Here is a 24,170-nt window from a genome sequence, read left to right as displayed (position 1 = left end):
GGTGTCTTCTTTCCAAAGTGGGGTCACATGTGGGGTATTTATACTGCCCTGGCTTTTTAGGGGCCCTAAAGATTGAGAAGAAGTCTGGGATCCAAATGTCTAAAAATGCCCTCCTAAAAGGAATTTGGGCACCTTTGCGCATCTAGGCTGCAAAAAAGTGTCACACATGTGGTATCGCCGTACTCAGGAGAAATTGGGCAATGTGTTTTGGGGTGTCATTTTACATATACCCATGCTGGGTGAGATAAATATTTTGGTCAAATGCCAACTTTGTATAAAAAAATGGGAAAAGTTGTCTTTTGCCAAGATATTTCTCTCACCCAGCATGGGTATATGTAAAATGACACCCCAAAACACATTCCCCAACTTCTCCTGAGTACGTCGATACCAGATGTGTGACACTTTTTTGCAGCCTAGGTGGGCAAAGGGACCCACATTCCAAAGAGCACCTTTCGGATTTCACCGGTCATTTTTTGCAGATTTTGATTGCAAACTACTTCTCACACATATGGGCCCCTAAAATGCCAGGGCAGTATAACTATCCCACAAGTGACCCCATTTTGGAAAGAAGACACCCCAAGGTATTTTGTGATGGTCATAGTGAGTTCATGGAAGTTTTAATTTTTTGTCACAAGTTAGTGGAAAATGAGACTTTGTAAGAAAAAATAAAATAAAAAAATAAATCATCATTTTCCGCTAACTTGTGACAAAAAATGCCCATCAGCAAATACCTTAGGCTGTCTACTTTCCGAAATGGGGTCATTTGTAGGGGTTTTCTACTGTCTGGGCATTGTAGAACCTCAGAAAACATGACGGGTGCTAAGAAAGTCAGAGCTGCTTCAAAAAGCGGAAATTTCCATTTTTGTAGTTTGTAAACGCTATAACTTTTACCCAAACCATTTTTTTGTGCCCAAACATTTTTTTTTTTATCAAAGACATGTAGCACAATAAATTTAGCAAAAAGTTTATATAGGGATGTCGTTTTTTTGCTAAATTTTACAATTGAAAGTGAAAAATTTCATTTTTTTGCAAAAAAATCGTTAAATTTCGATTAATAACAAAAAAAGTTAAAATGTCAGCAGCGATGAAATACCACCAAATGAAAGCTCTATTAGTGAGAAGAAAAGGAGGTAAAATTCATTTGGGTGGTAAGTTGCATGACCGAGCAATAAACAGTAGTGTAGTGCAGAAGTGTAAAAAGTGGCCTGGTCATTAAGGGGGTTTCAGCTAGGGGGGTTGAAGTGGTTAATATACCTGATGAAAATGTATAAAGAAAAGTCCAATCATGAAAATAATGTGAAAGAAATAAGTAATGTCCGATCCAGGTCAAATCCATCACATTGTTTGATGTGAGCTATATCCATTGCATGTTTTGTATGTCACAAATTTCCTATATAAGGATATGGATTATGGACGATAGTTTAACCACTGAGGAAGGGGCCACTTAGAGCCCCGAAACGCGTTTGGTTTTTGGATCCCCCTGATTAACATAAAGACCACCGTAATTCACAGCTACAAACATTCTGGGAGAAAAAAACCGTAAGCAGATAGTAAAAGCTTGTGTAATTTTGAGAACCGCAAACACGCAAAGAAGTTACTGGGGCCAGTGAGATACATCTACATTCGCCAAAGCAGATGATAAAGAACATCATAGTTGAGACGCCCTCGATATCACAGTAGAAACTACAAAAATCCTATACTACTAACCTCTGGTGACATTGATACTCACGTGAGTAAGCAGCAGTGGAGGATCTGGTGTAACTACCACAAGGGACGCCGCGGACTATCCACCGGATTCCGCCCATATCGACCTGGCTCGTGAGTAGACACACTGTATAGCGGTAAACTAAACCAATTGTGATGAGGGCTTAATCGATTTTTTTAGTTCGAATCGAACAGTATAATTTAACACCACAACTGAAAGACACAGTTTCGATGTGTTGGTGGATATCGCACAAACCGCATAGACATACTCGAAATTACTTGCAAATATTTATTGTTGTGACAACTACGTGCGATTATTTCTACGAACATTACAAAAATACTTATGTGAAATATAAGCATATGTGAATATTGGATTGAGAATTATAAAGTATTAATATTTATTTGTATGTCAGTTAGTTAGTGTCTGCCCAGTTAGTGTACTAGTTTTGTTTTTTTTTTATTTTTATTTAAAAAAGCATTTTAGTCTCTGTGTGTCAGTTAGTGTCTGTGTCAGGTTAAAAAAAAAAAGTTTTAAAGTTTTACGTGTTTAGTGTAGTTTTGTCCGTCCTCTGTTAAAAAAAAAAAAAAAACTGTTTCATTTTTCACCCATTGTCCCCATCCCAATAAAGTTTTCCCCTAATCCACAGCAACATGAGTTTACCGGGCCGTGCAGGCAGCCACAGTCGCGGTCGCGGTAACAGGGGAGTTGGTTCTGGCTCTGGACCGCTCCCAGCACGGGGCCGCTCCTCAAGCCACGGACAGGCGGGCGCAGGTGGCAGGGGCGTCCGCTTGATCCGTGACTTTTTCATTAGTGGCAGCTTGCCATTACTTCACAGGATGCAGAGGTTATCTTGGCTCTTGTGGCCGATTCTAGTGCAACGGAGTCCTCTGCCCCGGATCGCAGCAGCAGAAACTGCAGCATTCCGCCTCCTGTAGGACTAACCCCCAGCCCCCAAGAATTGTCCCCTCTTCTGTTCAAAGGCTTGGACACTGAGAGGGACATCTTGGGGGAGGAAATGCAGGAGGCGCAATTAATGTTCAGCCCTGAGGATGAGCAGGACCTGTTGGAAGGGATGGGGATTAGGAGGAGGGGCCTATAAATACCCCTGTGAAATCCCTTCCAACTGGTGCAGGTGGTGTTAGCCACACAACCCCTGCACCTAGTCAGACCCAGGCGTCAGCGAGGGGACAGCAGAGCCCCGTCAGGAGCTCCATGTCAGCTGTTCCCGTCAGTCCACCACAGGTTGGCCCTGGGTCTGACATATCAGGGGGCGAAGAGGAGGGTGACCCAGAATGGGTGCCACCTCCTTTGTCAGGTGACTGCAGCACCAATGAAGGTAGGCACCTGAGGCAAATGGTGCACCAGGTCACCAGGATGCCCAGTGTCAGGGGCTCCACTGGTAATGGCAGCAGGGGTAGGCAGCAGCAGCCAGGGGGGAGCTTGCACACCTAGATGAACAGGTGCAATCCAGCACCACCCCATCTGACAGGAGGTCGGTGCGGAAGTCGCCTGTTTGGGCTTACTTCACCCTGGCAGCAGATGATGTCACAGTTGGCATTTGTAAGCTGTGCCATGCCAGGGTGAGGAGAGGGAGATCTTTGGCTCGGCTGGGTACCACTGCCCTCACCCAGCACATGCGAGTCAACCACTGGCGGGAGTGGGAACAGAGGCGGGGTGGTCACAGCAGCAGCGCCACCAGCAGTGTGCAGGGGACAGCAGCTTCTGCCACTTTACTGCAGCCACGCCAACCCCTTCCACCAACTCATCCCGCTCCCTCTACTAGAGGTACTGGTACCGGCAGCCATACCTCTACTTCCACTGCACCCTTCTCTATCCCTTCCTCCTCTGTTGCAGATGCATTTGAACACACCGCACCCTACACCCCCGGGGACCGTCGCGTGCGTTCACTCAATGGGCTTCTGGCAAGGCCCAACCCGGATGGCATGTCCACAGTCATCATTACTTTGCCATGACCGGTGTCCCTGCCCTACACCAGCACCTTGTGCAGAATGTATCCCTGTGGCTGGATCACGCTGTCAGCGACAGGGTGCATCTCACAATGGATGCCTGGACCAGCAGGCATGGGCAGGAACGTTATATAAACTTGACAGCCCATTGGGTGTCCCTCCGAGGCGCCGGGGAGGGATCTGCGGCATCTGATTTTGTGGTGCCATCCCGGGGTGTGCAGGGGAGAACTGCTGCTCACCCGCAAGCCACTGTCTCCACGGCTGCTAAGCCCCCCAACAAGCGTCCCTGTTGCTACGCAAGTGTGGGGCTTGTCCGCTGCCAGGCCGTGCTCCAGCTTGTGAGCTTAGGGGGCCGGAGACACACTGGACCTGAGGTTCCTGCTGCACTATAGGCTCAGGTTCAGAAGTGGCTGACACCCCGCAGGTTAGAGGCAGGTATGGTTGTCTGTGACAACAGCAGCAACCTACTCTCAAGATTCTGGCAGTCTCACCTATGTACCCTGCATGACACATGTCCTCAACCTTGTGGTACAGAAGTTCCTACGCACATACCCAAGGTTGAGTGACATTGTGCAAAGGGTACGGAGGATTGCCAGTCACTTCCGCTGCTCCCCAACCGCCGCCGCGTCCCTGTCCAAACTGCAGCGGAACCACAGCCTGCCCCCTCACAGGCTGATTGTGGACAGTGTGACGCGGTGGAACTTCACCCTCCACATGCTGGAGAGGTTGTGGGAGCAGCAACGGGTGGTGAGGGAGTACCTGCTGGAATTAGGGACTCCAGGGCCATCACACCCACTCCCCTAATGTGGAGTGGGGGCAGATACAGCAGGTCTGACACGTGTTGGCCCCATTTGAGCAGTCGACAAAGATGGTCAGCGGGGAGCATGTCGGCCTCAATGACGTGCTCCCCCTAGTGTTCCTGCTGGACAGGACACTAGATCGCCTACTCGAGGCTTGGGAGAGTGCCTTGGTGGAGCAAGAGGAGGCAATGCTTCACCAGGCCCAGGACAAGGAGGAGGAGGAATTAGTGGACATCCAGGAGTCTGGGCCTGGTCAGGAGGGAGAGCTGGTGTTGGGGGCACTGTTAGTCCGGGGGTGGGGCAGCTATGACCGGGAGCAGCAGCAACAGCAGCAGGAGGACCAAGAGGTCATGGTCCATGGCAGCCTTGAAGAGTCACAGCGGGCTGTCCTCTTCCCCATGGCTGCCCATATGCTGCGATGCCTCAGGAGGGAACCCCGGATCAGGAAAATCAATGGGAGGGATGAATATTGGTTGGTCACCCTTTTAGACCCACGCTGCAAGGAGAAACTGGAGCAGTTTATCCCAGCCAGCCGCAGGCAGGCCCATATGGATCAATTGCGAGCCTGTCTGATCAGCCGGCTGGAGCAGGCAAGCCCTCGGCCTCATGCTCCAGTTTCCCTCGCCCATCTCAATCAGCAGGTGGCTGGCCCCAGCTGAGCAGGTGACCTTATGGGTGAGATGAGGCTGTTCTACCAGTCTGCGCGACCCAGTACCCGCAGCAGCATCGGTCACCCCCAGCGGCTGGCCTGCATGGTGGCTGACTACATGGGGTCCGTCGGTGCTTCCGACAGCATGAGTACCAACGACTACATGGAGTACTGGGTTGCTAGGCTGGACACCTGCCGTGAGCTTGCTCAGTATGCGCTGGAGGTACTGTCTTGCCCCGCCTCCAGTGTACTATCTGAGAGGACATTCAGTGCAGCAGGTGGGGTGGTCACCAACAAGCGGACTCGTCTGTCCACAGACTCCGTGGACAGACTTACATTTATAAAAATGAGTCCTGGATCGGCTGTGACTTCTTGGCCCCCGCCGTCAGTTCAGGGCGTTGAAGGGTCCCTTGTCAATCCCTCTCCTTGGCTCTCCCTCCAAAAATCCGTTGTTTTTAAATTTGTTAAATGTTTGTAACATACTTATTCAGCTTTTTGATTATTTATGTATTTATTTATATTTTTTATATGTTATGAATTTATTAATGTATTCATGTTTTTAATTATTTATGTATTTATTTTTATATATTATGAATTTATTAATTTATTTATTTACCCATGTTTTTTAATTATTTATGTATTTCTTTATATTTTTATATATTATGAATTTATTAATTTATTATCGCATGTTTGTAATTATTTATGTATTTCTTTATATTTTCCTGACATTATGAAATTGTTTATTTATTCATGTTGATAATTATTTATGTATTTATTTATATTCATAGTTATTGATGAATTTGTGTAATAATGTCTATGTAGATTTATCATTGTATACGTAAGCCATACTGTAAAATAGATATCTCATTAACCAATTGGCACACAGCACTCCCCACGCTGCCCGCACCAGTCTGCTCTCAGTTTCCATATCGGGCAGATGGAGTCTGGAGCAGAAGACTGCGGTAACGCCTCACCGTGTGCTGTTTCCTCCGAGCTAGAGGGCAGGAGGAGCAGCAGGGTTTAGCAGCGGCTCTGTCATCCTCCTTTTGTCTGTGAGGATGCATTTGTACCGCCGCTCTCTCCACTCATTCACGATCAGCACTGCACACACGCTGTCCTCCAGCCAATGGCAGGACATATCCAGTGCACGTCTGAGCACAGAAGCCAGTGATGAGCCAGCTTGCCTCGGCACAGGTCTGGTAGTGTCCATGGCTCTCCCGACGGGATCATTTTCCCTTCTCGACTGTGATGACTCAGCCACGGTCCACAGTTGCTGACCGGGTGCTCGGCGGCTGCCTCCAGTACGCAGCCAGCATGCAGCGAATCGCAGGTCGGGCTGCAGAATAAGCCTTCACCTGCGATGCGTGACTACACATGGGAGTTTGTGACACACAGCCCGGGCCAGATGTCACTACAGGGGCTAACAGGCACCGAGGAACGCCAACACTGTCAACCAGCAGAGCGGAGTTTTTAATCTGTTCTAAAGCCACCATGTATTCTACAAGACATCCAACTGGAGGAAAACTTAAGTCCACAAATAAATGCTGCTCTGCTCCATCTCTGTCGACCTGACATTGAAAATGAGATCCCCCTAGGTTAATTAGAAACGTATAGTAATTGTGCTTCCAAAACTTACAATACCTTAGTCAAATAAATGACAAAGGAAAATATAGCAATTTTTTCATTCATGTTACCACATTCCTGCTGTTACCGTAGAACCTGCTGCTGTCAGAGGTGTCTTGGTTTATTTTTAGTGTTGCCCTGGTCTGGTGGGGGCCCTTTCCAGAGAACACATTCCTGCTGCTACCGTAGAACCTGCTGTTGTCACAGGTGTCTTGGTTTACTTTTAGTGTTGCCCTGGTCTGGTGGGGGCCCATTCCAGGGAACACATTCCTGCTGCTTGTCAGGTGACTGCAGCACCAATGAAGGTAGGCACCTGAGGCAAATGGTGCACCAGGTCACCAGGATGCCCAGTGTCAGGGGCTCCACTGGTAATGGCAGCAGGGGTAGGCAGCAGCAGCCAGGGGGGAGCTTGCACACCTAGATGAACAGGTGCAATCCAGCACCACCCCATCTGACAGGAGGTCGGTGCGGAAGTCGCCTGTTTGGGCTTACTTCACCCTGGCAGCAGATGATGTCACAGTTGGCATTTGTAAGCTGTGCCATGCCAGGGTGAGGAGAGGGAGATCTTTGGCTCGGCTGGGTACCACTGCCCTCACCCAGCACATGCGAGTCAACCACTGGCGGGAGTGGGAACAGAGGCGGGGTGGTCACAGCAGCAGCGCCACCAGCAGTGTGCAGGGGACAGCAGCTTCTGCCACTTTACTGCAGCCACGCCAACCCCTTCCACCAACTCATCCCGCTCCCTCTACTAGAATACAATACCTTAGTCAAATAAATGACAAAGGAAAATATAGCAATTTTTTCATTCATGTTACCACATTCCTGCTGTTACCGTAGAACCTGCTGCTGTCAGAGGTGTCTTGGTTTATTTTTAGTGTTGCCCTGGTCTGGTGGGGGCCCATTCCAGGGAACACATTCCTGCTGCTACCGTAGAACCTGCTGATGTCAGGTGTCTTGGTTTACTTTTAGTGTTGCCCTGGTCTGGTGGGGGCCCATTCCAGGGAACACATTCCTGCTGCTACCGTAGAACCTGCTGATGTCAGAGGTGTCTTGGTTTATTTTTAGTGTTGCCCTGGGAACACATTCCTGCTGCTGAGTGAGGCCGAGCTATGTGTAGGCCTTAAACTCGACCATTACCATGTTTCTGCTGCTGCCTGTCCTGATCCTGCAGAGTAAGGCCGAGCTATGTGTAGGCCTTATATACCAACCCGTTATCATTTACGTGCTGCTGCCTATCCTGATCCCACTGAGTTTTGTAAAGCTATGTGTAGGCCTTATATACCAACCCGTTACCATTTATGTGTTGCTGACTATCCTGAGGACAACCAGCATGGACCACTTATTCTCCATAGGAGTTTGTCAACTTTCGCATATTAGAATTCTCGTGAAGGGGTTGGCATGCTTCAGTTTGGCGCATTTGCTCTGTTCATTATATATTGTCAATATTCAAATATATATTCTAGTAATCTTTTTAATAAAATACAATCATGCGGTGTTACGCTTCATTCACCAAAATATCATTTTTATTTTTTATTTTATTTTTTAAAATTTGGATTTCGTTTGGTTTTTTGTGGGCCCTGTTGTGGTTCTTCCTAAAACTAGGTGGTGACCACAGGTGGCCTTGCATTCTCAAAAGGTCTTGTGCACTTAACATTGTACAGAACTTACTGAGAAACCAAATTAAATGTTATTATTTTATTTTCTTTTAATCAGGATTTCGGGACGGACATGGTGTTGTCTGTCGTCCTGGAAAGAATGGCTGACTTCCATGTTCACCTCTCTACATGGTTGGGTGTGACTGGCGTTATACTCATCCGTGTGGTAATCCGGTTTTGGGAATGGAGCGTTATTGCCACATGTATATATTGATATATACATTTATTTTTAATGTTACTTCTTGACAATAATATAATGAACATTGATAATTTGCACATGCTACTTTCAACTAAAAACACAGCTTTAAACTTTGCAGTATAAACTGAGGACTATATAACGTTCTTGAAGCCATGTCACCATTTTGCGAGTGATTCTACTCTGTTTATTTGCCGGAAGCTATGTTCTGACATGCACAATTAACCAAACGGTACGCTATATTGGACCCATGCTGGTTAGTTCATAGCCCACTCCAATTAATTTTTGGTATTTCAAATAATAATTTTTTCCATAGAATATTGAGGTTTTCTAAAAATTAATAGTGTCAATCACATGATTTAAGCAAATGTCATTATTATACATTGTCTTAGTGGGGTTATTAATCAGTTCACTATATGGATACTTTTATTATATATATATATATATATATATATACAAAGGAAAAATGGCGGCACTGGTACGCAGTCTAATGGAAATAGGGTGCACGTCTCCAGGGGATTAGGCTTCTTACCCCAATTTTGTAGTCCAGAAAAATGGGCGGCACTCCAAGAAAAAGTACATGTGAACTTTATTCACCCAGGTGGTGCAACGTTTCGGTTCTGCACTAGAACCTTTTTCAAGCTTGAAAAAGGTTCTAGTGCAGAACCGAAACGTTGCACCACCTGGGTGAATAAAGTTCACATGTACTTTTTCTTGGAGTGCCGCCCATTTTTCTGGACTATATATATATATATATATATATATATATATATATATATATATATATACCGTATATACTCGAGTATAAGCCGACCCGAATATAAGCCGAGGCCCCTAATTTTACCCCCAAAAAATGGGAAAAATTATTGACTCGAGTATAAGACTAGGGTGGGAAATGCAGCAGCTACTGGTAAATTTCAAAAATAAAAATAGATACCGTACCAATAAAATTACATTAATTGAGGCATCAGTAGGTTAAAGGTTTTTGAATATTTATTTCAAAGAAAAACAATATGGTATCAACAATAACTTTAACAGTACAAAAACCAACTAAAGCGAATATTCGATTTTTGGGAAAATACCAGTTCATGCGAATTTGTATGCGAAAATTTGAATGCAAATTTTTTTTTTGAGAATTTTTGCAATCAAGACCTAGAGGGCTTTTTGAGCACAAAAATATGTGCCAAAAAACTCGTCTTATACTCGAGTATATACGGTATATATATATATATATATATATAAAAATAGAAGACACCACAGCACATCCGTTGGTGAAAATAGTGGATCTTTATTCACCCAAGCAACGTTTCAGTCCGCTTACTGGGACCTTTCTCAAGCAATACATCATACCAAACTGTAAGTTTTTATGTGGTCATTAGTAATTAACATACATAAATGACAATTAATAATTTATACAAAAATGTGCAAGAAAATCTCATATGAATCTATATAAAAAAGACATCATACCTAAAAGAAAATATATCCAATGCAAATACTTATATATCAAAAGCATCCAGGTATAGTGATTGTTCAGTAACATGATAAATTACATAAGTGGCAATCAATAATATACAGTCATTACCTGTGCATGTGTAATGCACAGACCTGGTGTGGAATCGGGCAGGCTCAATAGTCGGCTGATACAGTTTGCGGATATCACCGTATGGAAACGGCGTCCCGGAACTCAAGCTGCGCATGTCCATGATGTCACAGCAGGGGCAATCACGTGTTCCCGTGTGAAGCATGGAACTGGAGCTGCGCTTGTCCGTGACGTCACCTAAGGGATACATGACCCCATATGGAAACATCACATGACAGGCCGCATAGTAATTCACTATAATGAAATAAATGTAGGCGTCTATATCGATGTGTAAATCGAAAGCGACGGCTAATAAAGCAGGATGGAACACCCCGGGTATAGTTTCGGGTGACGCGCTATCTTACGATGCACTGTCGTCCGAAGAATATAAGTGAAGAAGGAGGGGACCGGCGGCAGCCGTTGCCCTCCCATCCCACTCATGTAACCCTATCAGGTGAGAAACATCCAATATAGCCATAAAGTAACACTTAAGAAAGTTGCTTCAAAGAAATCTAACATGTATACAGCTGTCACGGGATAAGCCGTGTAGGTTCAAAAGTATCCAGCTTCCTGTTGAGCAAAGCCCTTCCATTCAAAGGTCCTGACAAGTGACAAAAAATAAAAAAATATATTATCCAAATATAACATAGCACGTCACCCGAGGCACTAAGAGGGACCAATCCCAGAAATACCCTTTGTATCTACCTTCTGTGAAGCTAGCCCGTATGTGAGTAAGATTCTCAACAAACATTGGTCGATTCTGAGTACAGAACATAAAAACATTCTAGAATTCATGACTAGACCTATTATGTCCTATAAGAGAGCTTGTAATTTAAAAGATAAACTTGTAAAGAACGACATAGGGCCACAAAAAGGTATATGTCAAACATTCATGGCTCCTAGGAAAAGTGGCAGCTTTCCGTGCCTTCACTGTGTGAACTGCAAGTACATGGTGAAGGGACGTGATTTTACGCATCCCAACACAGGGATTTCTTATCCCCTCAAATTTTATTTGACTTGTGATTCGAGTTTAGTTTCTTATGTTTTATGGTGTCCCTGCAAACTTTTGTATGTGGGAGAGACCACGTGCGATTTTTAAGTCACGCTTCAACAAGCACCGTTTCTCCATACGCAAGAAACGCAGGGATCTGCCTGTCTCACATCATTTTGCGCATATGGGCCATGTTGAAGGTGACTTAAAATTTATGATTCTTGATCATGTTCCACAGCCGCGAACTGGCGGCAATCGTATGAAAATGCTTAAAAAATGTGAGTCTGAATGGATCTTTAGGTTACAGACTGTTAAACTGGGTGGTTTGAATGTAGAATATAAGCCATGGCTATTCATATGACTTCCCGCTGTTCTGTCCCTGTCGGCTCATGTACTGAAAAATTTGTCCTCTTTTAATAAATATATTTGGATAATATATTTTTTTATTTTTTGTCACTTATAGGACCTTTGGATGGAAGGGCTTTGCTCAACAGGAAGCTGGATACTTTTGAACCTACACGGCTTATCCCGTGACCGCTGTATACATGTTAGATTTCTTTGAAGCAACTTTCACAAGTGTTACTTTATGGCTATATTGGATGTTTCTCACCTGATAGGGTTACATGAGTGAGATGGGAGGGCAACGGCTGCCGCCGGTCCCCTCCTTCTTCACTTATATTCTTCGGACTAAACTATACCCGGGGTGTTCCATCCTGCTTTATTAGCCGTCGCTTTCGATTTACACATCAATAAAGACGCCTACATTTATTTCATTATAGTGAATTACTATGCGGCCTGTCATGTGATGTTTCCATATGGGGTCATGTGATTATCCCTTAGGTGACGTCACGGACAAGCGCAGCTCCAGTTCCATGCTTTACACGGGAACACGTGATTGCCCCTGCTGTGACATCATGGACATGCGCAGCTTGAGTTCCGGGACGCTGTTTCCATGCGGTGATATCTGCAACACTGTATCAGCCGACTATTAAGCCTGCCCGATTCCACACCAGGTCTGTTCATAATTACACATGCACAGGTGATGACTGTATATTATTGATTGCCACTTATGTAATTTATATATATATATATATATATATATATATACACAGTACAGACCAAAAGTTTGGAGACACCTTCTCATTCAAAGAGTTTTCTTTATTTTCATGACTATGAAAGTTGTAGATTCACACTGAAGGCATCAAAACTATGAATTACAGCCACACGCCAGGCTGAAAGTTAACGGAACATTGTCCCCAACATTTGAAATTTCAAACGGGACCAGACAAGGGTGCCCACTGTCACCCTCCCTATTCATATTGGTAGTAGAGACACTCATTCAGATTGTCAGACAGACTCAGGAAATTGAGGGCCTCAAACATATTAGAGGAGAACTAAAATGTACTGCCTTCACAGACGACCTTCTATTCCTGGTGACTAACCCAGATAAAGGACTCAACCAACTGGTTAAAAAGATTGAGATTTTTAGCCAGATATCTGACTTTAAGGTCAACCACTCTAAATCCGAAATTCTGAATATCTCACTCCCTGACTCCAGAGCAACCCCCCTACAGAACAGCCTCCCCTTTCACTGGACCAAGCGCCCAATAAAGTATCTGAGAATAAAGATCCCAAGAAACCTAGATGACCTATTTAAATGTAATTACATTCCCCTTAAAAAAGATATCACACAATTACTATTGAAATACAATCTGCCATACCTATCCTGGATAGGCAGAAAGAATGTGATCAAAGCATATGTCTTCCCCAAAATCCTATATGTCATGCAGCTCGTACCGATATGCTTACCAAAAACATTCTTTCAGGAGATTAGGAGATTCTTCCTTAAATTCCTGTGGAATGGAAAAAGACCCAGGCTCGCACATGACCTTTTAACTAGAAGTAGAACGAGGGGCGGCTTAGGACTTCCTGACACTCTGCGATATTACCAAGCTATACAACTAAATAGATAGTTGGAATCAGTGGACCCCCAGAGACAACCAGACGTATTTGAACTCATGCAGTATAGTGTAGGACCTACACTCCAGCGGCTTCTCTGTTTAACGGACACTGGCCGAAATCAGGGAATGGTTACTGACCCCTTATTGAAGGGGATAAGAGAAACATGGAAGGAACTAGGCAAAAAGTTAGCACCTGACCCGTCCCCTCTACTGCCTGGAATCCTCATTCCAGACCTCTTGGGTAACAATGGTGATATCCACAAGGAAGTATGGTCACTCCTTGCCAAAGTTAGACTGGGAGAGCTCACCCCAGACACGGAAATGTCTATATTAAGCAGGGTTCCAGAACGAATAAAAAACTCCCCTAGCTTTTTTCTTACAAGGGCTTACATAGGTGCTGTGTGTGGAGGTCTGAGAGAAAAGCTCAATTCAGCAAGGCAAATGACTTCGTAATCAGAGGAAAATTTCAGCAATCTATGCCTTGGTGGGAGCCGAGGGTGAGGCGAAAAAAACCTTTATATGTCAGAGAATGGGAAAAGGAGCTTGGTATTGTTTTCTCAGAGCAAGAACTTAAAAAACTACTAGCTTTCTCACATGGCTCATCACCGTGCACGCGTCTGCAGGAAAATCATTTCAAGCTCCTTTCCAGATGGTATAGAACTCCTGAGTTATTGCATAAATGTGGGCTATCCCCTGACAGGTCTTGCTGGAGATGTGGCGGAGGAGAAGGATCTCTATCCCACATTTGGTGGACATGCCCTCTAATCATCCCTTTTTGGGAAGGTGTTAATAAGATCATAAACAAAGTCTCACCGAATGGGCTAAAGATTACTCTCGAAATGGTATTCTTCTCACTTCCTTCCGACCTTTACAGACCATCCAAACACAACTTAGTAACCCATCTCATAGCAGTGGCCAAAGCCATCATACCTCTCCACTGGAGAGACCCTAGTGCTCCCTCAGTGAAGGAATGGATAGTTAATGTGAATCAAATTTGCCAATTTGAAGAAATGACAAGCTGGATCAACAGAAATCATGAGAAATTCATGAAAACCTGGCTCCCTTGGAGGTTATTAGACCAGTGTAGTGAAGCAAACTCCCCTGACACCCGTGTAACAAACTAGAAGAGAGCTGGCAATATCTGACAGACACCCTAATTCCGGGTTATGTCCTTTAACTCGCATATAACACTACAGTGTACTAAAACTGCTTAAACGCTGTCTACCCTCTTCCCCCCTCCTCTTCTCTCTCCTCTGTCTATAACCCCTCTTTTCCTTTCCTTTTCTTTCTCTTCAATCCTTTGCAATACATAAATGTGCATAGTATCCAGGTAGCCATAGCTCCTCTAGGTACTCCACTTGACTGTTACTGAATAAACCTCTTATGCTTATAGGAGTCACACAGGAGTTAGCACTTATTGCTATAACAAGAACTATCTTATATGGCTGCACGATGTTACTTTCAGTAATTGTTATCTGTAATGCCTATGTACTTGTGCCATTGACTTGGTGTTACCCCAATTTATGGCCAACATGCCGTTGTTTTTCTGTATCTTGATTGGAAAATTTTGAAAATAAAGAATTTACAAAAAAAAAAAAAAAAATATGAATTAACACATGTGGAATTATATACATAACAAAAAAGTGTGAAACAACTGAAAATATGTCATATTCTAGGTTCTTCAAAGTAGCCACCTTTTGCTTTGATTACTGCTTTGCACACTCTTGGCATTCTCTTGATGAGCTTCAAGAGGTAGTCACCTGAAATGGTCTTCCAACAGTTTTGAAGGAGTTCCCAGAGATGCTTAGCACTTGTTGGCCCTTTTGCCTTCACTCTGCGGTCCAGCTCACCCCAAACCATCTTGATTGGGTTCAGGTCCAGTGACTGTGGAGGCCAGGTCATCTGGCGCAGCACCCAATCACTCTCCTTCATGGTCAAATAGCCCTTACACAGCCTGGAGGTGTGTTTGGGGTCATTTTCCTGTTGAAAAATAAATGATGGTCCAACTAAACGCAAATCGTATGGAATAGCATGCCGCTGCAAGATGCTGTGGTAGCCATGCTGGTTCAGTATGCCTTCAATTTTGAATAAATCCCCAACAGTGTCACCAGCAAAGCACCATCACACCTCCTCCTCCATGCTTCACGGTGGGAACCAGGCATGTAGAGTCCATCCGTTCACCTTTTCTGCGTCGCACAAAGACATGGTGGTTGGAACCAAAGATCTCAAATTTGGACTCATCAGACCAAAGCACAGATTTCCACTGGTCTAATGTCCATTCCTTGTGTTTTTTAGCCCAAACAAGTCTCTTCTGCTTGTTGCTAGTGATGAGCGGGAGGTGCCATATTCGATTTCGTGAAATTTCGCAAATATTTGATTGAATATTCGTATTATATTCATCGAAATCGAATATTCACAATTATTTCATTTATCGCAAATAATATGCGATTAAATTAATCGTGCGATTATTTTTTCCTGTATAAGGCAATGTTCGCATGAATATAACTAGGCTAATATGTGTATTTTACGAATATTCTTAATATTGGTCTAACTTCGTCTTTTAGAATATTCGTAATATTCTAAAAGACGAAGTTAGAGTAATATTAAGAATATTCGTAAAATACACATATAGATTGTAATTTAGCTAATATAGTGCTATAATCTTTTTTTTTTTTTTGTCTAATTTTTTTTTGCCTCTTCTGAACTTCAGTTTAGGAAAATATATACACTATTAAAAAAAAGTAGCTAAATTGCAAAAAAAAATAGCTAAATTGCAGTCTATATATGCATTTTACGAATTTTCGTAATATTGCTCTAACTTCGTCTTTTAGAATATTACAAATATTCTAAAAGACGAAGTTAGAGCAATATTACGAATATTCGTAAAATACACATATAGACTAATTTATGTGTACTGTTATTCCACTTTGGCATACTGCTCCCCGACAAGCGTCCCGGTAACCATGGGAACGCCTGTGCGTTAGAATATACCATCGGATCTGAGCTTTCACGATCTCAGGGAAAACTCAGATCCAATGGTATTTTCTAACCCACAAGCGTTCCCATGGTGACGGGGACGCTTGTCGGGGAGGAGTATGTGAACAACTGTACAGATAGGAAAAAAATAATGCCAAAATTCTAAATAACGAATATATTCAATATATATAGCAGTGGTTTCCTATCAGATATTCTACCATGAAGGCCTGATTCACACAGTCTCCTCTTACTAGTTGTTCTAGAGATGTGTCTGCTGCTAGAACTCTGTGTGGCATTGACCTGGCTGGGGACTCGGATTAACTTATCCTCCGCAGCAGAGGTGACTCTTGGTCTTCCTTTTCCTGGGGCTGTCTGCATGCGAGCCAGTTTCTTTGTAGCGCTTGATGGTTTTTGTGACTGCACTTGGGGACACTTTCAAAGTTTTTCCCAATTTTTCGGACTGACTGACCTTCATTTCTTAAAGTAATGATGGCCACTCGTTTTTCTTTACTTAGCTGCTTTTTTCTTGCCATAATATAAATTCTAACAGTCTATTCAGTAGGACTATCAGCTGTGTATCCACCTTACTTCTCCACAATGCAACTGATGGTCCCAACCCCATTTATAAGGCAAGAAATCCCACTTATTAGACCTGACAGGGCACACCTGTGAAGTGAAAACCATTTCAGGTGACTACCTCTTAAAGCTCATCAAGAGAATGCCAAGAGTGTGCAAAGCAGTAATCAAAGCAAAAAGTGGCTACTTTGAAGAACCTAGAATATGACATATTTTCAGTTGTTTCACACTTTTTTGTTATGTATATAATTCCACATGTGTTAATTCATTGTTTTGATGCCTTCAGTGTGAATCTACAATTTTCATAGCCATGAAAATAAAGAAAACTCTTTGAATGAGAAGGTGTGTCCAAACTTTTGGCCTGTACTGTATATCTGTGTGTATATATATATATATATATATATATATATATAATATATATTTATTTATTTTAAAATTGATTTCTTTGTAGAGACCGGGTGACTGCTGGTAAATGAAAGTAAACTATTGCGATCAGTCTCTTTTGTGAATAATCAGTATGTAATTCACCCTCTTTCCCTTTCAGAACCCATGTATCTAGAAAGGAACCCATGTATCTAGAAAGGAAATTGTATCCATGTCATCGTGCATGACACATTGTAGCTCCGCCCAGATTGAGTTCAGGTGGGTAGCAAATTCCGTAAGGGATCGAATGTCGCCCCACCATAGGCAAAAAATATTGTCGATGAAACAACGCCAAAAAATGCAATGCTGTGTGTATAATGGGTCAGAATAAACAAAATGACTCTCAAAATATGACATGTAGCTATTTGCATATGGCGGTGTGACATTCGATCCCATCGCGGTCCCGCGGCTCTGTTGATAAAAGGACTCATGGAATAAGAAATTGTTTTGTTCAAGTACTGTACTCAAGAGTGATAGAAAAAATTATTTTACTTTATATGTGCTGGCTTCTAACAGTTCTGCAACGGCTGCAAGTCCCTTCTCATGTGTTATGGAGGTATAGAGACTGCATACGTCAAATGTGCACTGGATGTGCTGACTGGCCCCCAATTTTTCTTTGCAGTTTGTATTAGAGGTGTGGCTGACTCTGTTGGTTGTGCACTCCTGATTAACCTGTCTGCCCTATAGGGTGATTTTAATTAGTATAGCTATTAGTATAGCTATAAAGCTGTAGCCTACTCTCCCTGTATGTAATGGAGGCCATTTGGCACCAGGTAAGGTGGAATACAGAGTGGGCTCAGCATACTAGTGGTACCTGCATTCCTTGAACAAAATGGAGGTCGGCACCAAAGAGGTATTATATAGTGTGGGTTCGGCATGCATGAGGAGCCTGCATTCCCTGAATATAATGGAGGGCATTTTGGCACCATAATAGGCATATATAATGTGGGCTCGGCATGCATGTGGAACCTGCATTCTCCGAATGTAATGGGGGCCAGTATGGCACCAGTTAATGTGTTATTTAGTGTTAGGTTTCCGTCTTACTGAGATCGCCTTGATGTTTGGCAGACGGGCCCAAATAATTTTGTACAAAATGATTTGCTAAGCATCTCAAATTTATTAGCGTAGCATTTGCGCCAGAATACTTTCTATTATTTTGGCATTATTGTACTTTATTTGGTTTGCAGAGAGACAACGACAAATGTGTGTTTCTCAATGGTATACAGACGTGGACAAAATTGTTGGTACCCTTTGGTCAATGAAAGAAAAAGTCACAATGGTCACAGAAATAACTTTAATCTGACAAAAGTAATAATAAATTAAAATTCTATAAATGTTAACCAATGAAAGTCAGACATTGTTTTTCAACCATGCTTCAACAGAATTATGTAAAAAAATAAACTCATGAAACAGGCATGGACAAAAATGATGGTACCCCTAGAAAACACAGAACATAATGTGACCAAAGGGACATGTTAATTCAAGGTGTGTCCACTAATTAGCATCACAGGTGTCTACAACCTTGTAATCAGCCATTGGGCCTATATATATGGCTCCAGGTAATCACTGTGTTGTTTGGTGATATGGTGTGTACCACACTCGACATGGACCAGAGGAAGCAAAGGAAAGAGCTGTCTCAAGAGATCAGAAAGAAAATTATAGACAAGCATGTTAAAGGTAAAGGCTATAAGACCATCTCCAAGCAACTAGATGTTCCTGTGAGTACAGTTGCACATATTATTCATAAGTTTAAGATCCATGGGACTGTAGCCAACCTCCCTGGACGTGGCCGCAGGAGGAAAATTGATGACAAATCTAAGAGACGGATAATCCGAATGGTAACAAAAGAGCCTAGAAAGACTTCTAAAGAGATTCAAGGTGAACTTCATGCTCAAGGAACATCAGTGTCAGATCGCACCATCCGTCGTTGTTTGAGCCAAAGTGGACTACATGGGAGACGACCAAGGAGGACACCATTGTTGAAAACGAATCATAAAAAAGCAAGACTGGAATATGCCAAACTACATGTTGACAAGCCACAAAGCTTCTGGGAGAATGTCCTGTGGACAGATGAGACAAAAATCGAAGTTTTTGCCAAGGCACATCAGCTGTATGTTCACAGACGAAAAAATGAAGCATATCAAGAAAAGAACACTGTCCCTACTGTGAAACATGGAGGAGGCTCTGTTATGTTCTGGGGCTGCTTTGCTGCGTCTGGCACAGGGTGTCTTGAATCTGTGCAGGGTACAATGAAATCTCAAGACTATCAAGGAATTCTAGAGAGAAATGTACTAGCCAGTGTCAGAAAGCTTGGTCTCAGTCGCAGGTCATGGGTCTTGCAACAGGACAATGACCCAAAACACACCGCTAAAAACACCCAAGAATGGCTAAGAGGAAAAAATTGGACTATTCTAAAGTGGCCTTCTATGAGCCCTGACCTCAATCCTATTGAGCATCTTTGGAAGGAGCTGAAACATGCAGTCTGGAAAAGGCACCCTTCAAACCGGACACAACTGGAGCAGTTTGCTCATGAGGAGTGGGCCAAAATACCTGCTGAGAGGTGCAGATGTCTCATTGACAGTTACAGGAAGCGTTTGATTGCAGTGATTGCCTCAAAAGGTTGCGCAACAAAATATTAAGTTAGGGGTACCATCATTTTTGTCCATGCCTGTTTCATGAGTTTATTTTTTTGCATAATTCTGTTGAAGCATGGTTGAAAAACAATGTCTGACTTTCATTGGTTAACATTTATAGAATTTTAATTTATTATTACTTTTGTCAGATTAAAGTTATTTCTGTGACCATTGTGACTTTTTCTTTCATTGACCAAAGGGTACCAACAATTTTGTCCACGTCTGTATATGTGTTTTAGTACACCAAAAAGTTACTAAATTAACAGTTAATAACTGATCCCGACCATATGTTTATTGTGTCCATTTTTTTACCTACCACTAACACATAGGATCATGTTATGGACTTTCATTCTAGATTGTGTTACCTTTCTTGGCTTCTCACAATTCACACGGTTATAGACGATCATGACGTATCACAAACTAAATTCCTGAAGCTTAGAGATCAAGTGTTTAAAGTACTATCATGGATTCATTGTTTTGATTATTTGTCCTAATTACTAATATATGGGACTAGGGATGAGCGAACTCGAACTGTATAGTTCGGGTTCGTACCGAATTTTGGGGTGTCCGTGACACGGACCCGAACCCGGACATTTTCGTAAAAGTCCGGGTTCGGTGTTCGTCGCTTTCTTGGCGCTTTTTGAAAGGCTGCAAAGCAGCCAATCAACAAGCGTCATACTACTTGCCCCAAGAGGCCATCACAGCCATGCCTACTATTGGCATGGCTGTGATTGGCCAGAGCACCATGTGACCCAGCCTCTATTTAAGCTGGAGTCACATAGCGCCGCCCGTCACTCTGCTCTGATTAGTGTAGGGAGAGGTTGCGGCTGCGACAGTAGGGCGAGATTAGGCTGATTAACTCCTCCAAAAGACTTGATTAATTGATCGATCTGCAGCTGTGGATCATTGAGCTGCTGATACTCAATTGCTCACTGTTTTTAGGCTGCCCAGACCGTTTGTCAGTCATTTTTTTCTGGGGTGATCGGCGGCCATTTTGTGTCTTGTGGTGCGCCAGCACAAGCTGCGACCAAGTGCATTTAACCCTCAATGGTGTGGTTGTTTTTTGACTAAAGCCTACATCATTGTGAAGCTGTCACACCAAGTGCATTTAACCAGCAATAGTCTGTTTATTTTTTGGCCATATACTACATCAGGGGCAAGCTGCGCCTATCACCAAGTGCATTTAACCCTCAATAGTGTGGTTGTTTTTTGGCTAAAGCCTACATCAGGGTGAAGCTGTCACACCAAGTGCATTTAACCAGCAATAGTCTGTTTCTTTTTTGGCCATATACTACATCAGGGGCAAGCTGCGCCTGTCACCAAGTGCATTTAACCCTCAGTAGTGTGGTTGGTCAAGCTGTCACACCAAGTGCATTTAACCATCAATAGTGTGGTTATTTTTTGGCCATATCCCAGTCTAATTCTGTCAGTAAACGTATACCTGTCACCCAGCGCCTAAATACAAGGCCTCAAGTTTATATCCAGCTAAATCTGTTGTTACTGGTGTGGCTGGTCAAGTTATTTAGTGTCCGTCAAAGCACATTTTTTGTTCTGGGTTGAAATACAATTCCCAATTTAGCAATTTCATAATTTAGTGGTTTCTGCTGTATCAGAGCTATTTGAAATCTATCCCTAAAAGGGTATATCATATTCAAGGTGCACATAGGGTCATTCAGAATAACTTCACACACCCGCTACTGTGCATTTCCAAGTCTAATTCTGTCAGTAAACCTATACCTGTCACCCAGCGCCTAAATACTAGGCCTCAAATTTATATCCTGCTAAATCTGTCGTTACTGCTGTACTGTTGTGGCTGGGCAAGTTATTTAGTGTCCGTCAAAGCACAGTTTTTGTTCTGGGTTGAAATACAATTCCCAATTTAGCAATTTCCTAATTTAGTGGTTTCTGCTGTATTAGGCCTTCTTTAAATACATCCCTAAAAGGGTATATCAGAATCAAGGTGCTGATAGGGTCATTCTGAATAACTTCACACACACGCTACTGTGCATATCCCAGTCTAATTCTGTCAGTAAATCTATACCTGTCACCCAGCGCCTAAATACTAGGCCTCAAATTTATATCCTGCTAAATCTGTCGTTACTGCTGTACTGTTGTGGCTGGGCTAGTTATTTAGTGTCTGTCAAAGCACAGTTTTTGTTCTGGGTTGAAATACAATTCCCAATTTAGCAATTTTCTAATTTAGCGGTTTCTGCTGTATCAGAGCTATTTGAAATCTATCCCTAAAAGGGTATATAATATTCAAGGTGCACATAGGATCATTCTGAATAACTTCACACACACGCTACTGTGCATTTCCAAGTCTAATTCTGTCAGTAAACCTAAACCTGTCACTCAGCGCCTAAATAATAGGCCTCAAATTTATAGTCAGCTAAATCTGTGGTTACTGCTGTGCCTGTATTAGTGTAATATGGTACCTAAATAGATAGCCAGATAGTGTTAGTTGTCTTTAAAAAAAGGCCTGAATTTGAATTCAATACATTGGGTCAAATAATATTTTTGTTGTTGTGGTGAACGATAACAATGAGGAAAACATCTAGTAAAGGACACGGACGCGGACATGGTCGTGGTGGTGTTAGTGGACCCTCTGGTGCTGGGAGAGGACGTGGCCGTTCTGCCACAGCCACACGTCCTAGTGTACCAACTACCTCAGGTCCCAGTAGCCGCCAGAATTTACAGCGATATTTGGTGGGGCCCAATGCCGTTCTAAGGATGGTAAGGCCTGAGCAGGTACAGGCATTAGTCAATTGGGTGGCCTACAGTGGATCCAGCACGTTCACATTATCTCCCACCCAGTCTTCTGCAGAAAGCGCACAGATGGTGCCTGAAAACCAAGCCCATCAGTCTGTCACATCACCCCCATGCATACCAGGGAAACTGTCTGAGCCTCAAGTTATGCAGCAGTCTCTTATGCTGTTTGAAGACTCCGCTGGCAGGGTTTCCCAAGGGCATCCACCCAGCCCTTCCCCAGCGGTGGAAGACATAGAATGCACTGACGCACAACCACTTATGTTTCCTGATGATGAGGACATGGGAATACCACCTCAGCATGTCTCTGATGATGACGAAACACAGGTGCCAACTGCTGCGTCTTTCTGCAGTGTGCAGACTGAACAGGAGGTCAGGGATCAAGACTGGGTGGAAGACGATGCAGGGGACGATGAGGTTCTAGACCCCACATGGAATGAAGGGCGTGCCACTGACTTTCACAGTTCGGAGGAAGAGGCAGTGGTGAGACCGAGCCAACAGCGTAGCAAAAGAGGGAGCAGTGGGCAAAAGCAGAACACCCGCCGCCAAGAGACTCCGCCTGCTACTGACCGCCGCCATCTTGGACCGAGCACCCCAAAGGCAGCTTCAAGGAGTTCCCTGACATGGCACTTCTTCAAACAATGTGCTGACGACAAGACCCGAGTGGTTTGCACGCTGTGCCATCAGAGCCTGAAGCGAGGCATTAACGTTCTGAACCTTAGCACAACCTGCATGACCAGGCACCTGCATGCAAAGCATGAACTGCAGTGGAGTAAACACCTTAAAAACAAGGAAGTCACTCAGGCTCCCCCTGCTACCTCTTCTGCTGCTGCCGCCTCGGCCTCTTCTGCTGCTGCCGCCTCGGCCTCTTCTGCTGCTGCCGCCTCGGCCTCTTCTGCTGCTGCCGCCTCGGCCTCTTCTGCTGCTGCCGCCTCGGCCTCTTCTGCTGCTGCCGCCTCGGCCGCTTTTGCTGCTGCCGCCTCGGCCTCTTCCTCCCCCTCCCCCTCTGGAGGAACATTGGCACCTGCCGCCCAGCAAACAGGGGATGTACCACCAACACCACCACCACCTCCGTCACCAAGCATCTCAACCATGTCACACAGCAGCGTTCAGCTCTCAATCTCACAAACATTTGAGAGAAAGCATAAATTCCCACCTAGCCACCCTCGATCCCTGGCCCTGAATGCCAGCATTTCTAAACTACTGGCCTATGAAATGCTGTCATTTAGGCTGGTGGACACAGACAGCTTCAAACAGCTCATGTCGCTTGCTGTCCCACAGTATGTTGTTCCTAGCCGGCACTACTTCTCCAAGAGAGCCGTGCCTTCCCTGCACAACCAAGTATCCGATAAAATCAAGTGTGCCCTGCGCAACGCCATCTGTGGCAAGGTCCACCTAACCACAGATACGTGGACCAGTAAGCACGGCCAGGGACGCTATATCTCCCTAACTGCACACTGGGTAAATGTAGTGGCAGCTGGGCCCCAGGCGGAGAGCTGTTTGGCGCACGTCCTTCCGCCGCCAAGGATCGCAGGGCAACATTCTTTGCCTCCTGTTGCCACCTCCTCCTTCTCGGCTTCCTCCTCCTCTTCTTCCACCTGCTCATCCAGTCAGCCACACACCTTCACCACCAACTTCAGCACAGCCTGGGGTAAACGTCAGCAGGCCAT

Source organism: Bufo gargarizans, chromosome 5 (assembly GCF_014858855.1).
Source record: "Bufo gargarizans isolate SCDJY-AF-19 chromosome 5, ASM1485885v1, whole genome shotgun sequence".
Taxonomy (NCBI): domain Eukaryota; kingdom Metazoa; phylum Chordata; class Amphibia; order Anura; family Bufonidae; genus Bufo; species Bufo gargarizans.
Note: the sequence above shows the minus strand (reverse complement) of the source record.